General features: G+C 47.7%; 20 non-coding genes across 20 annotated transcripts; all 20 read right to left on the minus strand.

Annotated features, from left to right (window-relative positions):
- Positions 1-874: 874 nt before the first annotated feature.
- On the minus strand, positions 875-946 carry trnaa-ugc (transfer RNA alanine (anticodon UGC)). The gene has a single exon. It is a non-coding gene; the product is annotated as a tRNA-Ala (tRNA).
- Positions 947-1,056: 110 nt separating this feature from the next.
- trnag-ucc (transfer RNA glycine (anticodon UCC)) lies at positions 1,057-1,128 on the minus strand. The gene has a single exon. It is a non-coding gene; the product is annotated as a tRNA-Gly (tRNA).
- Positions 1,129-6,992: 5,864 nt separating this feature from the next.
- trnaa-ugc (transfer RNA alanine (anticodon UGC)) lies at positions 6,993-7,064 on the minus strand. The gene has a single exon. It is a non-coding gene; the product is annotated as a tRNA-Ala (tRNA).
- A 104-nt stretch (positions 7,065-7,168) lies between these two features.
- On the minus strand, positions 7,169-7,240 carry trnag-ucc (transfer RNA glycine (anticodon UCC)). Its single transcript has one exon. It is a non-coding gene; the product is annotated as a tRNA-Gly (tRNA).
- Positions 7,241-8,287: 1,047 nt separating this feature from the next.
- On the minus strand, positions 8,288-8,359 carry trnaa-ugc (transfer RNA alanine (anticodon UGC)). The gene has a single exon. It is a non-coding gene; the product is annotated as a tRNA-Ala (tRNA).
- Positions 8,360-8,463: 104 nt separating this feature from the next.
- Positions 8,464-8,535, minus strand: trnag-ucc (transfer RNA glycine (anticodon UCC)). The gene has a single exon. It is a non-coding gene; the product is annotated as a tRNA-Gly (tRNA).
- A 1,732-nt stretch (positions 8,536-10,267) lies between these two features.
- Positions 10,268-10,339, minus strand: trnaa-ugc (transfer RNA alanine (anticodon UGC)). The gene has a single exon. It is a non-coding gene; the product is annotated as a tRNA-Ala (tRNA).
- A 104-nt stretch (positions 10,340-10,443) lies between these two features.
- Positions 10,444-10,515, minus strand: trnag-ucc (transfer RNA glycine (anticodon UCC)). Its single transcript has one exon. It is a non-coding gene; the product is annotated as a tRNA-Gly (tRNA).
- Positions 10,516-11,570: 1,055 nt separating this feature from the next.
- On the minus strand, positions 11,571-11,642 carry trnaa-ugc (transfer RNA alanine (anticodon UGC)). Its single transcript has one exon. It is a non-coding gene; the product is annotated as a tRNA-Ala (tRNA).
- A 104-nt stretch (positions 11,643-11,746) lies between these two features.
- Positions 11,747-11,818, minus strand: trnag-ucc (transfer RNA glycine (anticodon UCC)). The gene has a single exon. It is a non-coding gene; the product is annotated as a tRNA-Gly (tRNA).
- Positions 11,819-12,873: 1,055 nt separating this feature from the next.
- Positions 12,874-12,945, minus strand: trnaa-ugc (transfer RNA alanine (anticodon UGC)). Its single transcript has one exon. It is a non-coding gene; the product is annotated as a tRNA-Ala (tRNA).
- Positions 12,946-13,055: 110 nt separating this feature from the next.
- On the minus strand, positions 13,056-13,127 carry trnag-ucc (transfer RNA glycine (anticodon UCC)). Its single transcript has one exon. It is a non-coding gene; the product is annotated as a tRNA-Gly (tRNA).
- Positions 13,128-14,319: 1,192 nt separating this feature from the next.
- On the minus strand, positions 14,320-14,391 carry trnaa-ugc (transfer RNA alanine (anticodon UGC)). The gene has a single exon. It is a non-coding gene; the product is annotated as a tRNA-Ala (tRNA).
- A 110-nt stretch (positions 14,392-14,501) lies between these two features.
- Positions 14,502-14,573, minus strand: trnag-ucc (transfer RNA glycine (anticodon UCC)). The gene has a single exon. It is a non-coding gene; the product is annotated as a tRNA-Gly (tRNA).
- A 2,634-nt stretch (positions 14,574-17,207) lies between these two features.
- trnaa-ugc (transfer RNA alanine (anticodon UGC)) lies at positions 17,208-17,279 on the minus strand. Its single transcript has one exon. It is a non-coding gene; the product is annotated as a tRNA-Ala (tRNA).
- A 110-nt stretch (positions 17,280-17,389) lies between these two features.
- trnag-ucc (transfer RNA glycine (anticodon UCC)) lies at positions 17,390-17,461 on the minus strand. The gene has a single exon. It is a non-coding gene; the product is annotated as a tRNA-Gly (tRNA).
- Positions 17,462-18,782: 1,321 nt separating this feature from the next.
- On the minus strand, positions 18,783-18,854 carry trnaa-ugc (transfer RNA alanine (anticodon UGC)). The gene has a single exon. It is a non-coding gene; the product is annotated as a tRNA-Ala (tRNA).
- A 104-nt stretch (positions 18,855-18,958) lies between these two features.
- On the minus strand, positions 18,959-19,030 carry trnag-ucc (transfer RNA glycine (anticodon UCC)). Its single transcript has one exon. It is a non-coding gene; the product is annotated as a tRNA-Gly (tRNA).
- A 1,193-nt stretch (positions 19,031-20,223) lies between these two features.
- On the minus strand, positions 20,224-20,295 carry trnaa-ugc (transfer RNA alanine (anticodon UGC)). The gene has a single exon. It is a non-coding gene; the product is annotated as a tRNA-Ala (tRNA).
- A 110-nt stretch (positions 20,296-20,405) lies between these two features.
- Positions 20,406-20,477, minus strand: trnag-ucc (transfer RNA glycine (anticodon UCC)). Its single transcript has one exon. It is a non-coding gene; the product is annotated as a tRNA-Gly (tRNA).
- Between the last annotated feature and the right edge of the window lie 200 nt (positions 20,478-20,677).

Raw genomic sequence — 20,677 nt, forward strand, 5'->3', positions numbered from 1 at the left:
ATTTCCGCAACACACTGCATGTTGTTGATGCCAAATTCTGACCATACCATCCGAATGTTGCAACCGACATTGAGACTCATCATACCAGACAACGTTTTTCCAAACTTCTGTTGTCCAAATTTGGTGGGCCTGAGTGAATTGTAGCCTCAGTTTCCTGTTCTTAGCTGAGAGGAGTGGTACCCAGTGTGGTTCTGCTGCTGTGGCCCATCCGCCTCAAGGTTCGACGCGTTGTGCATTCAGAGATGCTTTTCGGCTATTTGGTGAGACTGAGTGAATTGTAGCCTCAGTTTCCTGTTCTTTGCTGACAGGAGTGGTAACCAGTGTGGTTCTGCTGCTGTGGCCCATCCGCCTCAAGGTTCGACGCGTTGTGCATTCAGAGATGCTTTTCGGCTATTTGGTGAGCCTGAGTGAATTGTAGCCTCAGTTTCCTCTTCTTTGCTGACAGGAGTGGTACCCAGTGTGGTTCTGCTGTTGGTGCCCATCCGCCTCAAGGTTCCACGCGTTGCGATGGCCGGGAATCGAACCCGGGTCAACTGCTTGGAAGGCAGCTATGCTCAGACCATGTCTACGTGCCTAATTGCATTGATTTGCGGTCATGTGATTGGCTGGTTAGAAATTTCTATCGAAGAGCAGTTTGAGCAGTTATTTTACCTAATAAAGTGGCCAGTGAGTGTAAATGCATACATATGTGTGTGTCCCATGTATACTCCTCATGAACATTAAAGCTTTTCGAAGGGATTGATGTTCAATAGCAAGCATTAAGTTCAATTCATCTTGTGAGTTTGTCTAACTATGAACATAATTAATCCTTTATGGAACAATCAGTGTTGCTGATTACCCTTTCTTACTTCATTGGGTTTATTAACACAAATAATGGAGATGCCGGGGATTGAACCCGGGGCCTCATACATGCAAAGCATGCGCTCTACCACTGAGCTACATCCCCTTCGGTGGGTGCTCCTTAAGACAGGAAGACAGGAAGACCTAACAGTTACGGGTGCCATGGAAAACAGTCTGTTGAAGTGTGAAAATTCAGATTTCTCACAAAAGTAGTGCTGCGATGGCCGGGAATCGAACCCGGGTCAACTGCTTGGAAGGCAGCTATGCTCACCACTATACCACCATCGCTCAGTTCTGGCAAATCAACGTCATAATTTCCGCAACACACTGCATGTTGTTGATGCCAAATTCTGACCATACCATCCGAATGTTGCAACCGACATTGAGACTCATCATACCAGACAACGTTTTTCCAAACTTCTGTTGTCCAAATTTGGTGGGCCTGAGTGAATTGTAGCCTCAGTTTCCTGTTCTTATAGTCCATGAGCCAAGAGCCCAAAATTGACCAATTGCAATCAAACAGGTGGGCAATTTTTAATATGTTTTTTTGAGTTGCTACACATCCCTAGTTGACAGTTTGGCATGATAGCCCTTGCAGACTGGTAGCTTATTGGTGGTTATCATGCATTTAATATATGGACCCCTATAGTGAAAATACGAGAGCGGCGTATGGTGCTTGTTTGGTATTATGGGACTTGTTGACTACTTGTTGACTACTCAGACTGCCTAAATCAATCTAATATGTTCCTCAGATATTGGAGAACTGAAATAATGGTATTTTAGGTTTCCCAGATGAAATCTGAGGCTGTTCCAGCCTTCTTTTCAGAAAAACTTCATAGGCGGAAATCAAAATTTTAGTTTTCTGTTGTGTTCCTTTCCATAGCAGAGTAATTGAATAATATAAACATTAATTTGTGGACCATATTTGACACCCACCAGGCCCCACCTTTCAGCAGGTACCAGATTTATGCCTGTAGCCCTTATACTTTTTGAGATATACTCATTTTTGTGTATGCATGTTGTTTTAGGCAGAATCTCGCCTGGATTTCAGCTGAATAGGGTAAAAAATATATAATACAGATATCACTATGAAACCTTCCCAGTTTATTACCAACCTCAAAACAAAGAAAAAATGGATTGCACATTTTCTGAGATTTTATGTTTATGTAGGCTATGCAAATGATACTTTATCCATTTCACTATAGGGAATGTGTGAAGTTTCCGCAGTGTTCAGAGCATACCACACTTATTTGCACAATGGCTGAAATGGAGGTTCAGTGTTGAGTAATTTTGGAAGAAGATCCTAACAATAGATCCATATTGCTTATAAGTATGCTTCCAGTATGCTCACGCACACAGCGAGATTCACTTGCTGTCAATCAACTGTGCTGTCAACATGCTGTCATTCGATCAGGTGAGAAAGATTAATTTCATATTTTTTCCATATTGAATGATTTACCCTACTTCAAAGGATAGCCCAGTGTTGATACAAGTATATTAAAAAGAATCCTCATCTGAATATAACCCTGTGCAGCATTCATGATCATATGGGTTAGCTAGCTGAGATGTCGACTGTCAATGAAGTCCTGACCCAAACACTAAACATCATGGAGAGCCTTGGATTGGAGGAGATTGTTTGTGTCTTTGACCAAGCACTCTACGCCAAGGCAGCAGAAATCACTTGGAAGCAAGAGAAGTTCCAGAACATTATACTGAGAATGGGAGCTTTCCATACCATCTGCAACCTGTTATCAATCCTGGGGAAGAGGTTTCAGGATGCTGGCCTGCGTGACTTGTGTGTGGAGTCCGGAGTGATTGCAGAAGGATCTATCACTGCAGTGATGGAAGGGCGCAAGTACAACCGTGCTGTCAGACTTCACAAGGTCATGTATGAGGCGATCATGAGGCTAGCCTGGAAGGGATTCCTCCCATGGATCCAAGACAACCACAGAGCAGAGATTCAATGTCTGGAAGAAGCCCTTGGAAGCATCTCCACTTTTCATGATGAAGTGTCACAGGCATCCTTCACAGAGCTCATGGATGATCCATCCTGCAATCACATCCTACAGTTGTTCCAAGAGTATCTTGATTCCCTCAGGAATGGTGAACCATTGGCAGCTTTCTGGATGTCTTACCTCGACATAGTTGAGATCTTGCTAGGCTTGCTCCGTGCTTCAAGAGAAGGGGATTGGATGCTGCACCTAGCCTCAATCCGCACTATGATCCCATGGTGCTTTGCTTATGACAGGCTGAATTATTCACGTTTCCTCCCATATTACTACTCCACAATGACATGTCTGCCCATTGATCATCCAGAGGTGCACCACCAGTTCATGCAGGGTGGCTTCAGTGTCCAACTTGGTAGGCAGAATCCTTTCGGCCGGATCCCTGTTGATCAAACCATCGAGGAAATGGTCAATAAGGATACCCAGACAGCAGGTGGCGCAAAGGGCTTCAGCCTGAAACGAGCTGCCGTGGAGAGGTATTACCTAACATCCGAGTACCGCAGCATGTTCCTCAAGCAGCTCCGAGCTATGGTGGGAAATGGCCAGTCTCATATCAGCCACCCAGACCTACAGAGGCCCAGAATCCACAGAGATGAAGCCGGCATTGTCTGAAGTCTGATCTACTGCCGGCATTGCCGGCAGTAGATCAGACTTGTTCCCGGTGCATGTTGGACTCCGGCAGGGCTGCCCTTTGTCACCGGTCCTGTTCATAATTTTTATGGACAGGATTTCTAGGCGTAGCCAGGGGCCGGAGGGGATCCGGTTTGGGGACCTCAGGATTTCATCTCTGCTTTTTGCAGATGACATTGTCCTGTTGGCTTCAACAGACCGGGACCTTGCGACGCGGCTTCAACAGACCGGGACGTTGCGACGCGGCAGGGATGAGAATCAGCACCTCCAAATCCGAGGCCATGGTTCTCCACCGGGAAAGGGTGGCGTGCCTTCTCCGGGTGGGTGGAGAAGTCCTGCCTCAGGTGGAGGAGTTCAAGTATCTCGGGGTCTTGTTACCGAGTGAGGGAACAATGGAGCGGGAGATTGACAGACGGATCGGTGCAGCGTCCGCAGTTATGCGGTCGATGTACCGGATCGTCGTGGTGAAGAAGGAGCTGAGTCGAAAGGCGAAGCTCTCGATTTACCGGTCAATCTACGCACCTACCCTCACCTATGGTCATGAACTTTGGGTAGTGACCGAAAGGACAAGATCGTGGATACAAGCGGCCGAGATGAGTTTCCTCTGCGGGGTGGCTGGACGCTCCCTTAGAGATGAGTTTCCTCCGCAGGGTGGCTGGACGCTCCCTTAGAGATGAGTTTCCTCCGCAGGGTGGATGGACGCTCCCTTAGAGATAGGGGGAGGAGTTCGGTCACCCGGGAGGAGCTCGGAGTCGAGCCGCTGCTCCTTCACATTGAGAGGAGTCAGCTGAGGTGGCTTGGACATCTGTACCGGATCCTCCTGGACACCTCCCTAGGGAGGTGTTCCAGGCATGTCCCTCCTCCCTAGGGAGGTGTTCCAGTCATGTCCCTCCTCCCTAGGGAGGTGTTCCAGTCATGTCCCACCAGGAGGAGACCCCGGGGAAGACCCAGGACACGCTGGAGAGACTGTCTCTCAGCTGGCCTGGGAACGCCTCAGACTCCCCTCGGAAGAGCTGGAGGAAGTGTCTGGGGTGAAGGAAGTCTGGGCATCCCTGCTGAGGCTGCTGCCCCCGCGACCCGGGAACGGATAAGCGGCGGACGATGGATGGATGGATGGAACAAGCTACGTCAGGGGCTGGGAGATGGGGTCTGCAATGCTCTCATTGGAATGCATGCATTCACTGGATGCGATACTGTGAGTGCTTTTGCAGGGCGTGGGAAGCTTGGAGCTTTGAAGCTTATCAAAGGATCAGAACATCTCCAAGAAGTTTTCCTTGAGCTGGGGCAGTCCTGGGAAATATCTGATAACCTGTTCACGCATCTGCAAGCATTTACGTGCAAACTCTACTCTCCATGATGTTCAGTGTTGGGGTCAGGACTTCATTGACAGTCGACATCTCAGCTAGCTAACCCATATGATCATGAATGCTGCACAGGGTTATATTCAGATGAGGATTCTTTTTAATATACTTGTATCAACACTGGGCTATCCTTTGAAGTAGGGTGAATCATTCAATATGGAAAAAATATGAAATTAATCTTTCTCACCTGATCGAATGACAGCATGTTGTTACTCAACTACTCAACACTGAACCTCCATTTCAGCCATTGTGCAAATAAGTGTGGTATGCTCTGAATACTGCGGAAACTTCACACATTCCCTATAGTGAAATGGATAAAGTATCATTTGCATAGCCTACATAAACATAAAATCTCAGAAAATGTGCAATCCATTTTTTCTTTGTTTTGAGGTTGGTAATAAACTGGGAAGGTTTCATAGTGATATCTGTATTATATATTTTTTACCCTATTCAGCTGAAATCCAGGCGAGATTCTGCCTAAAACAACATGCATACACAAAAATGAGTATATCTCAAAAAGTATAAGGGCTACAGGCATAAATCTGGTACCTGCTGAAAGGTGGGGCCTGGTGGGTGTCAAATATGGTCCACAAATTAATGTTTATATTATTCAATTACTCTGCTATGGAAAGGAACACAACAGAAAACTAAAATTTTGATTTCCGCCTATGAAGTTTTTCTGAAAAGAAGGCTGGAACAGCCTCAGATTTCATCTGGGAAACCTAAAATACCATTATTTCAGTTCTCCAATATCTGAGGAACATATTAGATTGATTTAGGCAGTCTGAGTAGTCAACAAGTAGTCAACAAGTCCCATAATACCAAACAAGCACCATACGCCGCTCTCGTATTTTCACTATAGGGGTCCATATATTAAATGCATGATAACCACCAATAAGCTACCAGTCTGCAAGGGCTATCATGCCAAACTGTCAACTAGGGATGTGTAGCAACTCAACAAAACATATTAGAAATTGCCCACCTGTTTGATTGCAATTGGTGGTCTGGCTCATGGACTATTAGCTGAGAGGAGTGGTACCCAGTGTGGTTCTGCTGCTGTGGCCCATCCGCCTCAAGGTTCGACGCGTTGTGCATTCAGAGATGCTTTTCGGCTATTTGGTGAGACTGAGTGAATTGTAGCCTCAGTTTCCTATTCTTTGCTGACAGGAGTGGTAACCAGTGTGGTTCTGCTGCTGTGGCCCATCCGCCTCAAGGTTCGACGCGTTGTGCATTCAGAGATGCTTTTCGGCTATTTGGTGAGACTGAGTGAATTGTAGCCTCAGTTTCCTGTTCTTTGCTGACAGGAGTGGTAACCAGTGTGGTTCTGCTGCTGTGGCCCATCCGCCTCAAGGTTCGACGCGTTGTGCATTCAGAGATGCTTTTCGGCTATTTGGTGAGCCTGAGTGAATTGTAGCCTCAGTTTCCTCTTCTTTGCTGACAGGAGTGGTACCCAGTGTGGTTCTGCTGTTGGTGCCCATCCGCCTCAAGGTTCCACGCGTTGTGCATTCAGAGATGCTCTTCGGCATACCTCGGTTGTAACGAGTGGTTATTTGAGTTACTGTTGCCTTTCTATCAGCTACATCCAGTCTGGCCATTCTCTTCTGACCTCTGGCATCCACAAGGCATTTGCCCTCAAGAAACTACGGCCCACTGGATATTTTCTCTTTTTCCGACGACTCTCTGTCAACCCCAGAGAGGTTTTTGCATGAAAATCCCAGTAGATCGGCAGGTTCTGAAATACTCAGATCAGCCCGTCCGTTACCAACAACCATGCCATGTTCAAAGTCACTGAAATCACCGTACTTCCCCATTCTGATGCTTGGTTTGAACTACAGTAGATTGTCTTGACCATGTCTATATGCCTAATTGCATTGATTTGCTGTCATGTGATTGGCTGGTTAGAAATTTCCACCGAAGAGCAGTTGGAGCAGTTATTTTACCTAAAAAAGTGGCCGGTGAGCGTAAATGCATACATATGTATGTGTCCCATGTATACTCCTCATGAACATTAAAGCTTTTTGAAGGGATTTATGTTCAATAGCAAGCATTAAGTTCAATTCATCTTGTCTAACTATGAACATACTTCATCCTTTTTGGAACAATCAGTGTTGCTGATTACCCTTTCTTACTTCATTGGGTTTATTAACACAAATAATGGAGATGCCGGGGATTGAACCCGGGGCCTCATACATGCAAAGCATGCGCTCTACCACTGAGCTACATCCCCTTCGTTGGGTGGTTTTTAAGACAGGAAAACAGGAAGTTCTAAGAGTTACGAGTTCCATGGAAACAAGTAAGTGTGAAAATTCAGATTTCTCACAAAAGTAGTGCTGCGATGGCCGGGAATCGAACCCGGGTCAACTGCTTGGAAGGCAGCTATGCTCACCACTATACCACCATCGCTCAGTTCTGGCAAATCAACGTCATAATTTCCGCAACACACTGCATGTTGTTGATGCCAAATTCTGACCATACCATCCGAATGTTGCAACCGACATTGAGACTCATCATACCAGACAACGTTTTTCGAAAATTCTGTTGTCCAAATTTGGTGGGCCTGAGTGAATTGTAGCCTCAGTTTCCTGTTCTTTGCTGACAGGAGTGGTAACCAGTGTGGTTCTGCTGCTGTGGCCCATCCGCCTCAAGGTTCGACGCGTTGTGCATTCAGAGATGCTTTTCGGCTATTTGGTGAGCCTGAGTGAATTGTAGCCTCAGTTTCCTCTTCTTTGCTGACAGGAGTGGTACCCAGTGTGGTTCTGCTGTTGGTGCCCATCCGCCTCAAGGTTCCACGCGTTGTGCATTCAGAGATGCTCTTCGGCATACCTCGGGTGTAATGAGTGGTTATTTGAGTTACTGTTGCCTTTCTATCAGCTACATCCAGTCTGGCCATTCTCTTCTGACCTCTGGCATCCACAAGCCATTTGCCCCCAAGAAACTACCGCCCACTGGATATATTCTCTTTTTCCGACGACTCTCTGTGAACCCCAGAGAGGTTTTTGCATGAAAATCCAAGTAGATCGGCAGGTTCTGAAATACTCAGACCAGCCCGTCCGTTACCAACAACCATGCCACGCTCAAAGTCACTGAAATCACCGTACTTCCCCATTCTGATGCTTGGTTTGAACTACAGGAGATTCTCTTGACCATGTCTACGTGCCTAATTGCATTGATTTGCGGTCATGTGATTGGCTGGTTAGAAATTTCTATCGAAGAGCAGTTTGAGCAGTTATTTTACCTAAAAAAGTGGCCGGTGAGCGTAAATGCATACATATGTATGTGTCCCATGTATACTCCTCATGAACATTAAAGCTTTTTGAAGGGATTTATGTTCAATAGCAAGCATTAAGTTCAATTCATCTTGTCTAACTATGAACATACTTCATCCTTTTTGGAACAATCAGTGTTGCTGATTACCCTTTCTTACTTCATTGGGTTTATTAACACAAATAATGGAGATGCCGGGGATTGAACCCGGGGCCTCATACATGCAAAGCATGCGCTCTACCACTGAGCTACATCCCCTTCGTTGGGTGGTTCTTAAGACAGGAAAACAGGAAGTTCTAAGAGTTACGAGTTCCATGGAAACAAGTAAGTGTGAAAATTCAGATTTCTCACAAAAGTAGTGCTGCGATGGCCGGGAATCGAACCCGGGTCAACTGCTTGGAAGGCAGCTATGCTCACCACTATACCACCATCGCTCAGTTCTGGCAAATCAACGTCATAATTTCCGCAACACACTGCATGTTGTTGATGCCAAATTCTGACCATACCATCCGAATGTTGCAACCGACATTGAGACTCATCATACCAGACAACGTTTTTCGAAAATTCTGTTGTCCAAATTTGGTGGGCCTGAGTGAATTGTAGCCTCAGTTTCCTGTTCTTTGCTGACAGGAGTGGTAACCAGTGTGGTTCTGCTGCTGTGGCCCATCCGCCTCAAGGTTCGACGCGTTGTGCATTCAGAGATGCTTTTCGGCTATTTGGTGAGACTGAGTGAATTGTAGCCTCAGTTTCCTGTTCTTTGCTGACAGGAGTGGTAACCAGTGTGGTTCTGCTGCTGTGGCCCATCCGCCTCAAGGTTCGACGCGTTGTGCATTCAGAGATGCTTTTCGGCTATTTGGTGAGACTGAGTGAATTGTAGCCTCAGTTTCCTGTTCTTTGCTGACAGGAGTGGTAACCAGTGTGGTTCTGCTGCTGTGGCCCATCCGCCTCAAGGTTCGACGCGTTGTGCATTCAGAGATGCTTTTCGGCTATTTGGTGAGACTGAGTGAATTGTAGCCTCAGTTTCCTGTTCTTTGCTGACAGGAGTGGTACCCAGTGTGGTTCTGCTGCTGTGGCCCATCCGCCTCAAGGTTCGACGCGTTGTGCATTCAGAGATGCTTTTCGGCTATTTGGTGGGCCTGAGTGAATTGTAGCCTCAGTTTCCTGTTCTTAGCTGAGAGTAGTGGTACCCAGTGTGGTTCTGCTGCTGTGGCCCATCCGCCTCAAGGTTCGACGCGTTGTGCATTCAGAGATGCTTTTCGGCTATTTGGTGAGACTGAGTGAATTGTAGCCTCAGTTTCCTGTTCTTTGCTGACAGGAGTGGTAACCAGTGTGGTTCTGCTGTTGGTGCCCATCCGCCTCAAGGTTCCACGCGTTGTGCATTCAGAGATGCTTTTCGGCTATTTGGTGAGCCTGAGTGAATTGTAGCCTCAGTTTCCTCTTCTTTGCTGACAGGAGTGGTACCCAGTGTGGTTCTGCTGTTGGTGCCCATCCGCCTCAAGGTTCCACGCGTTGTGCATTCAGAGATGCTCTTCGGCATACCTCGGTTGTAACGAGTGGTTATTTGAGTTACTGTTGCCTTTCTATCAGCTACATCCAGTCTGGCCATTCTCTTCTGACCTCTGGCATCCACAAGGCATTTGCCCTCAAGAAACTACGGCCCACTGGATATTTTCTCTTTTTCCGACGACTCTCTGTCAACCCCAGAGAGGTTTTTGCATGAAAATCCCAGTAGATCGGCAGGTTCTGAAATACTCAGATCAGCCCGTCCGTTACCAACAACCATGCCATGTTCAAAGTCACTGAAATCACCGTACTTCCCCATTCTGATGCTTGGTTTGAACTACAGTAGATTGTCTTGACCATGTCTATATGCCTAATTGCATTGATTTGCTGTCATGTGATTGGCTGGTTAGAAATTTCCACCGAAGAGCAGTTGGAGCAGTTATTTTACCTAAAAAAGTGGCCGGTGAGCGTAAATGCATACATATGTATGTGTCCCATGTATACTCCTCATGAACATTAAAGCTTTTTGAAGGGATTTATGTTCAATAGCAAGCATTAAGTTCAATTCATCTTGTCTAACTATGAACATACTTCATCCTTTTTGGAACAATCAGTGTTGCTGATTACCCTTTCTTACTTCATTGGGTTTATTAACACAAATAATGGAGATGCCGGGGATTGAACCCGGGGCCTCATACATGCAAAGCATGCGCTCTACCACTGAGCTACATCCCCTTCGTTGGGTGGTTCTTAAGACAGGAAAACAGGAAGTTCTAAGAGTTACGAGTTCCATGGAAACAAGTAAGTGTGAAAATTCAGATTTCTCACAAAAGTAGTGCTGCGATGGCCGGGAATCGAACCCGGGTCAACTGCTTGGAAGGCAGCTATGCTCACCACTATACCACCATCGCTCAGTTCTGGCAAATCAACGTCATAATTTCCGCAACACACTGCATGTTGTTGATGCCAAATTCTGACCATACCATCCGAATGTTGCAACCGACATTGAGACTCATCATACCAGACAACGTTTTTCGAAAATTCTGTTGTCCAAATTTGGTGGGCCTGAGTGAATTGTAGCCTCAGTTTCCTGTTCTTTGCTGACAGGAGTGGTAACCAGTGTGGTTCTGCTGCTGTGGCCCATCCGCCTCAAGGTTCGACGCGTTGTGCATTCAGAGATGCTTTTCGGCTATTTGGTGAGCCTGAGTGAATTGTAGCCTCAGTTTCCTCTTCTTTGCTGACAGGAGTGGTACCCAGTGTGGTTCTGCTGTTGGTGCCCATCCGCCTCAAGGTTCCACGCGTTGTGCATTCAGAGATGCTCTTCGGCATACCTCGGGTGTAATGAGTGGTTATTTGAGTTACTGTTGCCTTTCTATCAGCTACATCCAGTCTGGCCATTCTCTTCTGACCTCTGGCATCCACAAGCCATTTGCCCCCAAGAAACTACCGCCCACTGGATATATTCTCTTTTTCCGACGACTCTCTGTGAACCCCAGAGAGGTTTTTGCATGAAAATCCAAGTAGATCGGCAGGTTCTGAAATACTCAGACCAGCCCGTCCGTTACCAACAACCATGCCACGCTCAAAGTCACTGAAATCACCGTACTTCCCCATTCTGATGCTTGGTTTGAACTACAGGAGATTCTCTTGACCATGTCTACGTGCCTAATTGCATTGATTTGCGGTCATGTGATTGGCTGGTTAGAAATTTCCATCGAAGAGCAGTTTGAGCAGTTATTTTACCTAATAAAGTGGCCAGTGAGTGTAAATGCATACATATGTGTGTGTCCCATGTATACTCCTCATGAACATTAAAGCTTTTCGAAGGGATTGATGTTCAATAGAAAGCATTAAGTTCAATTCATCTTGTGAGTTTGTCTAACTATGAACATAATTCATCCTTTATGGAACAATCAGTGTTGCTGATTACCCTTTCTTACTTCATTGGGTTTATTAACACAAATAATGGAGATGCCGGGGATTGAACCCGGGGCCTCATACATGCAAAGCATGCGCTCTACCACTGAGCTACATCCCCTTCGTTGGGTGGTTCTTAAGACAGGAAAACAGGAAGTTCTAAGAGTTACGAGTTCCATGGAAACAAGTAAGTGTGAAAATTCAGATTTCTCACAAAAGTAGTGCTGCGATGGCCGGGAATCGAACCCGGGTCAACTGCTTGGAAGGCAGCTATGCTCACCACTATACCACCATCGCTCAGTTCTGGCAAATCAACGTCATAATTTCCGCAACACACTGCATGTTGTTGATGCCAAATTCTGACCATACCATCCGAATGTTGCAACCGACATTGAGACTCATCATACCAGACAACGTTTTTCGAAAATTCTGTTGTCCAAATTTGGTGGGCCTGAGTGAATTGTAGCCTCAGTTTCCTGTTCTTTGCTGACAGGAGTGGTAACCAGTGTGGTTCTGCTGCTGTGGCCCATCCGCCTCAAGGTTCGACGCGTTGTGCATTCAGAGATGCTTTTCGGCTATTTGGTGAGCCTGAGTGAATTGTAGCCTCAGTTTCCTCTTCTTTGCTGACAGGAGTGGTACCCAGTGTGGTTCTGCTGTTGGTGCCCATCCGCCTCAAGGTTCCACGCGTTGTGCATTCAGAGATGCTCTTCGGCATACCTCGGGTGTAATGAGTGGTTATTTGAGTTACTGTTGCCTTTCTATCAGCTACATCCAGTCTGGCCATTCTCTTCTGACCTCTGGCATCCACAAGCCATTTGCCCCCAAGAAACTACCGCCCACTGGATATATTCTCTTTTTCCGACGACTCTCTGTGAACCCCAGAGAGGTTTTTGCATGAAAATCCAAGTAGATCGGCAGGTTCTGAAATACTCAGACCAGCCCGTCCGTTACCAACAACCATGCCACGCTCAAAGTCACTGAAATCACCGTACTTCCCCATTCTGATGCTTGGTTTGAACTACAGGAGATTCTCTTGACCATGTCTACGTGCCTAATTGCATTGATTTGCGGTCATGTGATTGGCTGGTTAGAAATTTCTATCGAAGAGCAGTTTGAGCAGTTATTTTACCTAATAAAGTGGCCAGTGAGTGTAAATGCATACATATGTGTGTGTCCCATGTATACTCCTCATGAACATTAAAGCTTTTCGAAGGGATTGATGTTCAATAGCAAGCATTAAGTTCAATTCATCTTGTGAGTTTGTCTAACTATGAACATAATTAATCCTTTATGGAACAATCAGTGTTGCTGATTACCCTTTCTTACTTCATTGGGTTTATTAACACAAATAATGGAGATGCCGGGGATTGAACCCGGGGCCTCATACATGCAAAGCATGCGCTCTACCACTGAGCTACATCCCCTTCGGTGGGTGCTCCTTAAGACAGGAAGACAGGAAGACCTAAGAGTTACGGGTTCCATGGAAAACAGTCTGTTGAAGTGTGAAAATTCAGATTTCTCACAAAAGGAGTGCTGCGATGGCCGGGAATCGAACCCGGGTAAACTGCTTGGAAGGCAGCTATGCTCACCACTATACCACCATCGCTCAGTTCTGGCAAATCAACGTCATAATTTCCGCAACACACTGCATGTTGTTGATGCCAAATTCTGACCATACCATCCAAATGTTGCAACCGACATTGAGACTCATCATACCAGACAACGTTTTTCCAAACTTCTGTTGTCCAAATTTGGTGGGCCTGAGTGAATTGTAGCCTCAGTTTCCTGTTTTTAGCTGAGAGGAGTGGTACCCAGTGTGGTTCTGCTGCTGTGGCCCATCCGCCTCAAGGTTCGACGCGTTGTGCATTCAGAGATGCTTTTCGGCTATTTGGTGAGACTGAGTGAATTGTAGCCTCAGTTTCCTGTTCTTTGCTGACAGGAGTGGTAACCAGTGTGGTTCTGCTGCTGTGGCCCATCCGCCTCAAGGTTCGACGCGTTGTGCATTCAGAGATGCTTTTCGGCTATTTGGTGAGCCTGAGTGAATTGTAGCCTCAGTTTCCTCTTCTTTGCTGACAGGAGTGGTACCCAGTGTGGTTCTGCTGTTGGTGCCCATCCGCCTCAAGGTTCCACGCGTTGTGCATTCAGAGATGCTCTTCGGCATACCTCGGGTGTAATGAGTGGTTATTTGAGTTACTGTTGCCTTTCTATCAGCTACATCCAGTCTGGCCATTCTCTTCTGACCTCTGGCATCCACAAGCCATTTGCCCCCAAGAAACTACCGCCCACTGGATATATTCTCTTTTTCCGACGACTCTCTGTGAACCCCAGAGAGGTTTTTGCATGAAAATCCAAGTAGATCGGCAGGTTCTGAAATACTCAGACCAGCCCGTCCGTTACCAACAACCATGCCACGCTCAAAGTCACTGAAATCACCGTACTTCCCCATTCTGATGCTTGGTTTGAACTACAGGAGATTCTCTTGACCATGTCTACGTGCCTAATTGCATTGATTTGCGGTCATGTGATTGGCTGGTTAGAAATTTCTATCGAAGAGCAGTTTGAGCAGTTATTTTACCTAATAAAGTGGCCAGTGAGTGTAAATGCATACATATGTGTGTGTCCCATGTATACTCCTCATGAACATTAAAGCTTTTCGAAGGGATTGATGTTCAATAGCAAGCATTAAGTTCAATTCATCTTGTGAGTTTGTCTAACTATGAACATAATTAATCCTTTATGGAACAATCAGTGTTGCTGATTACCCTTTCTTACTTCATTGGGTTTATTAACACAAATAATGGAGATGCCGGGGATTGAACCCGGGGCCTCATACATGCAAAGCATGCGCTCTACCACTGAGCTACATCCCCTTCGGTGGGTGCTCCTTAAGACAGGAAGACAGGAAGACCTAACAGTTACGGGTGCCATGGAAAACAGTCTGTTGAAGTGTGAAAATTCAGATTTCTCACAAAAGTAGTGCTGCGATGGCCGGGAATCGAACCCGGGTCAACTGCTTGGAAGGCAGCTATGCTCACCACTATACCACCATCGCTCAGTTCTGGCAAATCAACGTCATAATTTCCGCAACACACTGCATGTTGTTGATGCCAAATTCTGACCATACCATCCGAATGTTGCAACCGACATTGAGACTCATCATACCAGACAACGTTTTTCCAAACTTCTGTTGTCCAAATTTGGTTGGCCTGAGTGAATTGTAGCCTCAGTTTCCTGTTCTTAGCTGAGAGGAGTGGTACCCAGTGTGGTTCTGCTGCTGTGGCCCATCCGCCTCAAGGTTCGACGCGTTGTGCATTCAGAGATGCTTTTCGGCTATTTGGTGAGACTGAGTGAATTGTAGCCTCAGTTTCCTGTTCTTTGCTGACAGGAGTGGTAACCAGTGTGGTTCTGCTGCTGTGGCCCATCTGCCTCAAGGTTCGACGCGTTGTGCATTCAGAGATGCTTTTCGGCTATTTGGTGAGACTGAGTGAATTGTAGCCTCAGTTTCCTGTTCTTTGCTGACAGGAGTGGTAACCAGTGTGGTTCTGCTGCTGTGGCCCATCCGCCTCAAGGTTCGACGCGTTGTGCATTCAGAGATGCTTTTCGGCTATTTGGTGAGTGTGGCAGGGTGGAGGAGCTGCAGCCACTCAGGCTGATTAGGGCACAGGTGGGCCCAATCAGCCTCTCCACTCTGCCAGCCTTCATAAGGCATAGCTGCACAGCAGAAAGGGGCTGTGGAGCTGCTGTGAAGGTGCTTCTGCACTGTGTGTGGAGTTTGTGGGTAAATAAAGAGGGTCTGCATTAAACTCTGTGTCTCTCCATCCTGTCGGTCGGGCCCCCGTGGCACTCACCGTGCTACACTGGCACCCAACGTGGGGCCCGATGGGAGGAGAGGCATGGAGCGGGCCCTGGACGCGCTCGCCCAGGCCATTGCGGACCTGGCCGCCCTGCGCCGGGACCAGGGCGGGCATCAGCTCGCTGTGGTGGCGGCGCTGATGCCCGCGGACCGACCCACCCCTGCGCCACGCCGGAGGTTCGCCGCAGCAGCGCGGGAGGAGCTGGCGGCGCCGCAGCTGAGAGGCCGTGAGGCAGAAGCTGCGGGCCGCCAGGCGACGGCTCCCGAGGCGGCATGGCCAACGGAGCGACCCATCCCGGCACCCCGTCTGAGGTTCGCTGCGGCAGCGCTGGCGGCGCTGCAGCCGACCGGCCGTGAGGCAGTCGCTGCAGGCCGCCAGGCGACGGCTCCTGGGATGGAGTCGGAGTCGGAGTCGGAGGCAGAGTCGGAGGCGGAGTCGGATGCGATGGCGGAGTCGGCGGCAGAGGTGGAGGCTGACCAGCAGGGCGGCGTGACGGAGGAGGCGGTCCTGGACACGCCAGCTCCAGACCAGGGCTGCGCCGTGGAGGAGGCGGTCCTGGAGGCGGACCAGCGGCCGACGCGGGTCTGCGTCACGGAGGAGGAGGAGGAGGAGGAGGTGGTCCTGGACGCACCGTGTGGCCCGAGGCCACCATGGGCCCGGCCCCGAGAGCAGCTTCCACGGCGGGCGGGCCGACGCCGGGGACGACCCCCCCGACCAGGAAGGCCCGGGGGTTCCGGGCTTCCTCTCCGGCTCCGAGAGGGCGGGGGGGGGGGAGTAGGCTCGGCCGGACAGACCCCGGCGCGAGTTTGGCGTTGGGGGTGTGTGGCAGGGTGGAGGAGCTGCAGCCACTCAGGCTGATTAGGGCACAGGTGGGCCCAATCAGCCTCTCCACTCTGCCAGCCTTCATAAGGCATAGCTGCACAGCAGAAAGGGGCTGTGGAGCTGCTGTGAAGGTGCTTCTGCACTGTGTGTGGTGTTTGTGGGTAAATAAAGAGGGTCTGCATTAAACTCTGTGTCTCTCCATCCTGTCGGTCGGGCCCCCGTGGCACTCACCGTGCTACAGTGAGCCTGAGTGAATTGTAGCCTCAGTTTCCTCTTCTTTGCTGACAGGAGTGGTACCCAGTGTGGTTCTGCTGTTGGTGCCCATCCGCCTCAAGGTTCCACGCGTTGTGCATTCAGAGATGCTCTTCGGCATACCTCGGGTGTAATGAGTGGTTATTTGAGTTACTGTTGCCTTTCTATCAGCTACATCCAGTCTGGCCATTCTCTTCTGACCTCTGGCATCCACAAGCCATTTGCCCCCAAGAAACTACCGCCCACTGGATATATTCTCTTTTTCCGACGACTCTCTGTGAACCCCAGAGAGGTTTTTGCATGAAAATCCAAGTAGATCGGCAGGTTCTGAAATACTCAGACCAGCCCGTCCGTTACCAACAACCATGCCACGCTCAAAGTCACTGAAATCACCGTACTTCCCCATTCTGATGCTTGGTTTGAACTACAGGAGATTCTCTTGACCATGTCTACGTGCCTAATTGCATTGATTTGCGGTCATGTGATTGGCTGGTTAGAAATTTCTATCGAAGAGCAGTTTGAGCAGTTATTTTACCTAATAAAGTGGCCAGTGAGTGTAAATGCATACATATGTGTGTGTCCCATGTATACTCCTCATGAACATTAAAGCTTTTCGAAGGGATTGATGTTCAATAGCAAGCATTAAGTTCAATTCATCTTGTGAGTTTGTCTAACTATGAACATAATTAATCCTTTATGGAACAATCAGTGTTGCTGATTACCCTTTCTTACTTCATTGGGTTTATTAACACAAATAATGGAGATGCCGGGGATTGAACCCGGGGCCTCATACATGCAAAGCATGCGCTCTACCACTGAGCTACATCCCCTTCGGTGGGTGCTCCTTAAGACAGGAAGACAGGAAGACCTAACAGTTACGGGTGCCATGGAAAACAGTCTGTTGAAGTGTGAAAATTCAGATTTCTCACAAAAGTAGTGCTGCGATGGCCGGGAATCGAACCCGGGTCAACTGCTTGGAAGGCAGCTATGCTCACCACTATACCACCATCGCTCAGTTCTGGCAAATCAACGTCATAATTTCCGCAACACACTGCATGTTGTTGATGCCAAATTCTGACCATACCATCCGAATGTTGCAACCGACATTGAGACTCATCATACCAGACAACGTTTTTCCAAACTTCTGTTGTCCAAATTTGGTGGGCCTGAGTGAATTGTAGCCTCAGTTTCCTGTTCTTAGCTGAGAGGAGTGGTACCCAGTGTGGTTCTGCTGCTGTGGCCCATCCGCCTCAAGGTTCGACGCGTTGTGCATTCAGAGATGCTTTTCGGCTATTTGGTGAGACTGAGTGAATTGTAGCCTCAGTTTCCTGTTCTTTGCTGACAGGAGTGGTAACCAGTGTGGTTCTGCTGCTGTGGCCCATCCGCCTCAAGGTTCGACGCGTTGTGCATTCAGAGATGCTTTTCGGCTATTTGGTGAGACTGAGTGAATTGTAGCCTCAGTTTCCTGTTCTTTGCTGACAGGAGTGGTAACCAGTGTGGTTCTGCTGCTGTGGCCCATCCGCCTCAAGGTTCGACGCGTTGTGCATTCAGAGATGCTTTTCGGCTATTTGGTGAGCCTGAGTGAATTGTAGCCTCAGTTTCCTCTTCTTTGCTGACAGGAGTGGTACCCAGTGTGGTTCTGCTGTTGGTGCCCATCCGCCTCAAGGTTCCACGCGTTGTGCATTCAGAGATGCTCTTCGGCATACCTCGGTTGTAACGAGTGGTTATTTGAGTTACTGTTGCCTTTCTATCAGCTACATCCAGTCTGGCCATTCTCTTCTGACCTCTGGCATCCACAAGGCATTTGCCCTCAAGAAACTACGGCCCACTGGATATTTTCTCTTTTTCCGACGACTCTCTGTCAACCCCAGAGAGGTTTTTGCATGAAAATCCCAGTAGATCGGCAGGTTCTGAAATACTCAGATCAGCCCGTCCGTTACCAACAACCATGCCATGTTCAAAGTCACTGAAATCACCGTACTTCCCCGTTCTGATGCTTGGTTTGAACTACAGTAGATTGTCTTGACCATGTCTATATGCCTAATTGCATTGATTTGCTGTCATGTGATTGGCTGGTTAGAAATTTCCACCGAAGAGCAGTTGGAGCAGTTATTTTACCTAAAAAAGTGGCCGGTGAGCGTAAATGCATACATATGTATGTGTCCCATGTATACTCCTCATGAACATTAAAGCTTTTTGAAGGGATTTATGTTCAATAGCAAGCATTAAGTTCAATTCATCTTGTCTAACTATGAACATACTTCATCCTTTTTGGAACAATCAGTGTTGCTGATTACCCTTTCTTACTTCATTGGGTTTATTAACACAAATAATGGAGATGCCGGGGATTGAACCCGGGGCCTCATACATGCAAAGCATGCACTCTACCACTGAGCTACATCCCCTTCGGTGGGTGGTTCTTAAGACAGGAAAACAGGAAGTTCTAAGAGTTACGAGTTCCATGGAAACAAGTAAGTGTGAAAATTCAGATTTCTCACAAAAGTAGTGCTGCGATGGCCGGGAATCGAACCCGGGTCAACTGCTTGGAAGGCAGCTATGCTCACCACTATACCACCATCGCTCAGTTCTGGCAAATCAACGTCATAATTTCCGCAACACACTGCATGTTGTTGATGCCAAATTCTGACCATACCATCCGAATGTTGCAACCGACATTGAGACTCATCATACCAGACAACGTTTTTCGAAAATTCTGTTGTCCAAATTTGGTGGGCCTGAGTGAATTGTAGCCTCAGTTTCCTGTTCTTTGCTGACAGGAGTGGTAACCAGTGTGGTTCTGCTGCTGTGGCCCATCCGCCTCAAGGTTCGACGCGTTGTGCATTCAGAGATGCTTTTCGGCTATTTGGTGAGCCTGAGTGAATTGTAGCCTCAGTTTCCTGTTCTTTGCTGACAGGAGTGGTAACCAGTGTGGTTCTGCTGCTGTGGCCCATCCGCCTCAAGGTTCGACGCGTTGTGCATTCAGAGATGCTTTTCGGCTATTTGGTGAGCCTGAGTGAATTGTAGTCTCAGTTTCCTCTTCTTTGCTGACAGGAGTGGTACCCAGTGTGGTTCTGCTGTTGTGGCCCATCCGCCTCAAGGTTCCACGCGTTGTGCATTCAGAGATGCTCTTCGGCATACCTCGGGTGTAATGAGTGGTTATTTGAGTTACTGTTGCCTTTCTATCCGCTACATCCAGTCTGGCCATTCTCTTCTGACCTCTGGCATCCACAAGCCATTTGCCCCCAAGAAACTACCGCCCACTGGATATATTCTCTTTTTCCGACGACTCTCTGTGAACCCCAGAGAGGTTTTTGCATGAAAATCCAAGTAGATCGGCAGGTTCTGAAATACTCAGACCAGCCCGTCCGTTACCAACAACCATGCCACGCTCAAAGTCACTGAAATCACCGTACTTCCCCATTCTGATGCTTGGTTTGAACTACAGGAGATTCTCTTGACCATGTCTACGTGCCTAATTGCATTGATTTGCGGTCATGTGATTGGCTGGTTAAAAAATTTCCATCGAAGAGCAGTTTGAGCAGGTATTTTACCTAATAAAGTGGCCAGTGAGTGTAAATGCATACATATGTGTGTGTCCCATGTATACTCCTCATGAACATTAAAGCTTTTCGAAGGGATTGATGTTCAATAGAAAGCATTAAGTTCAATTCATCTTGTGAGTTTGTCTAACTATGAACATAATTCATCCTTTATGGAACAATCAGTGTTGCTGATTACCCTTTCTTACTTCATTGGGTTTATTAACACAAATAGTGAAGATGCCGGGGATTGAACCCGGGGCCTCATACATGCAAAGCATGCGCTCTACCACTGAGCTACATCCCCTTCGGTGGGTGCTCTTTAAGACAGGAAGACAGGAAGACCTAAGAGTTACGGGTTCCATGGAAAACAGTCTGTTGAAGTGTGAAAATTCAGATTTCTCACAAAAGTAGTGCTGCGATGGCCGGGAATCGAGCCCGGGTCAACTGCTTGGAAGGCAGCTATGCTCACCACTATACCACCATCGCTCAGTTCTGGCAAATCAACGTCATAATTTCCGCAACACACTGCATGTTGTTGATGCCAAATTCTGACCATACCATCCGAATGTTGCAACCGACATTGAGACTCATCATACCAGACAACGTTTTTCCAAACTTCTGTTGTCCAAATTTGGTGGGCCTGAGTGAATTGTAGCCTCAGTTTCCTGTTCTTAGCTGAGAGGAGT

The sequence above is a fragment of the Cololabis saira genome, unplaced genomic scaffold, assembly GCF_033807715.1.
Source record: "Cololabis saira isolate AMF1-May2022 unplaced genomic scaffold, fColSai1.1 scf108, whole genome shotgun sequence".
In the NCBI taxonomy this organism is placed as follows: Eukaryota; Metazoa; Chordata; class Actinopteri; order Beloniformes; family Belonidae; genus Cololabis; species Cololabis saira.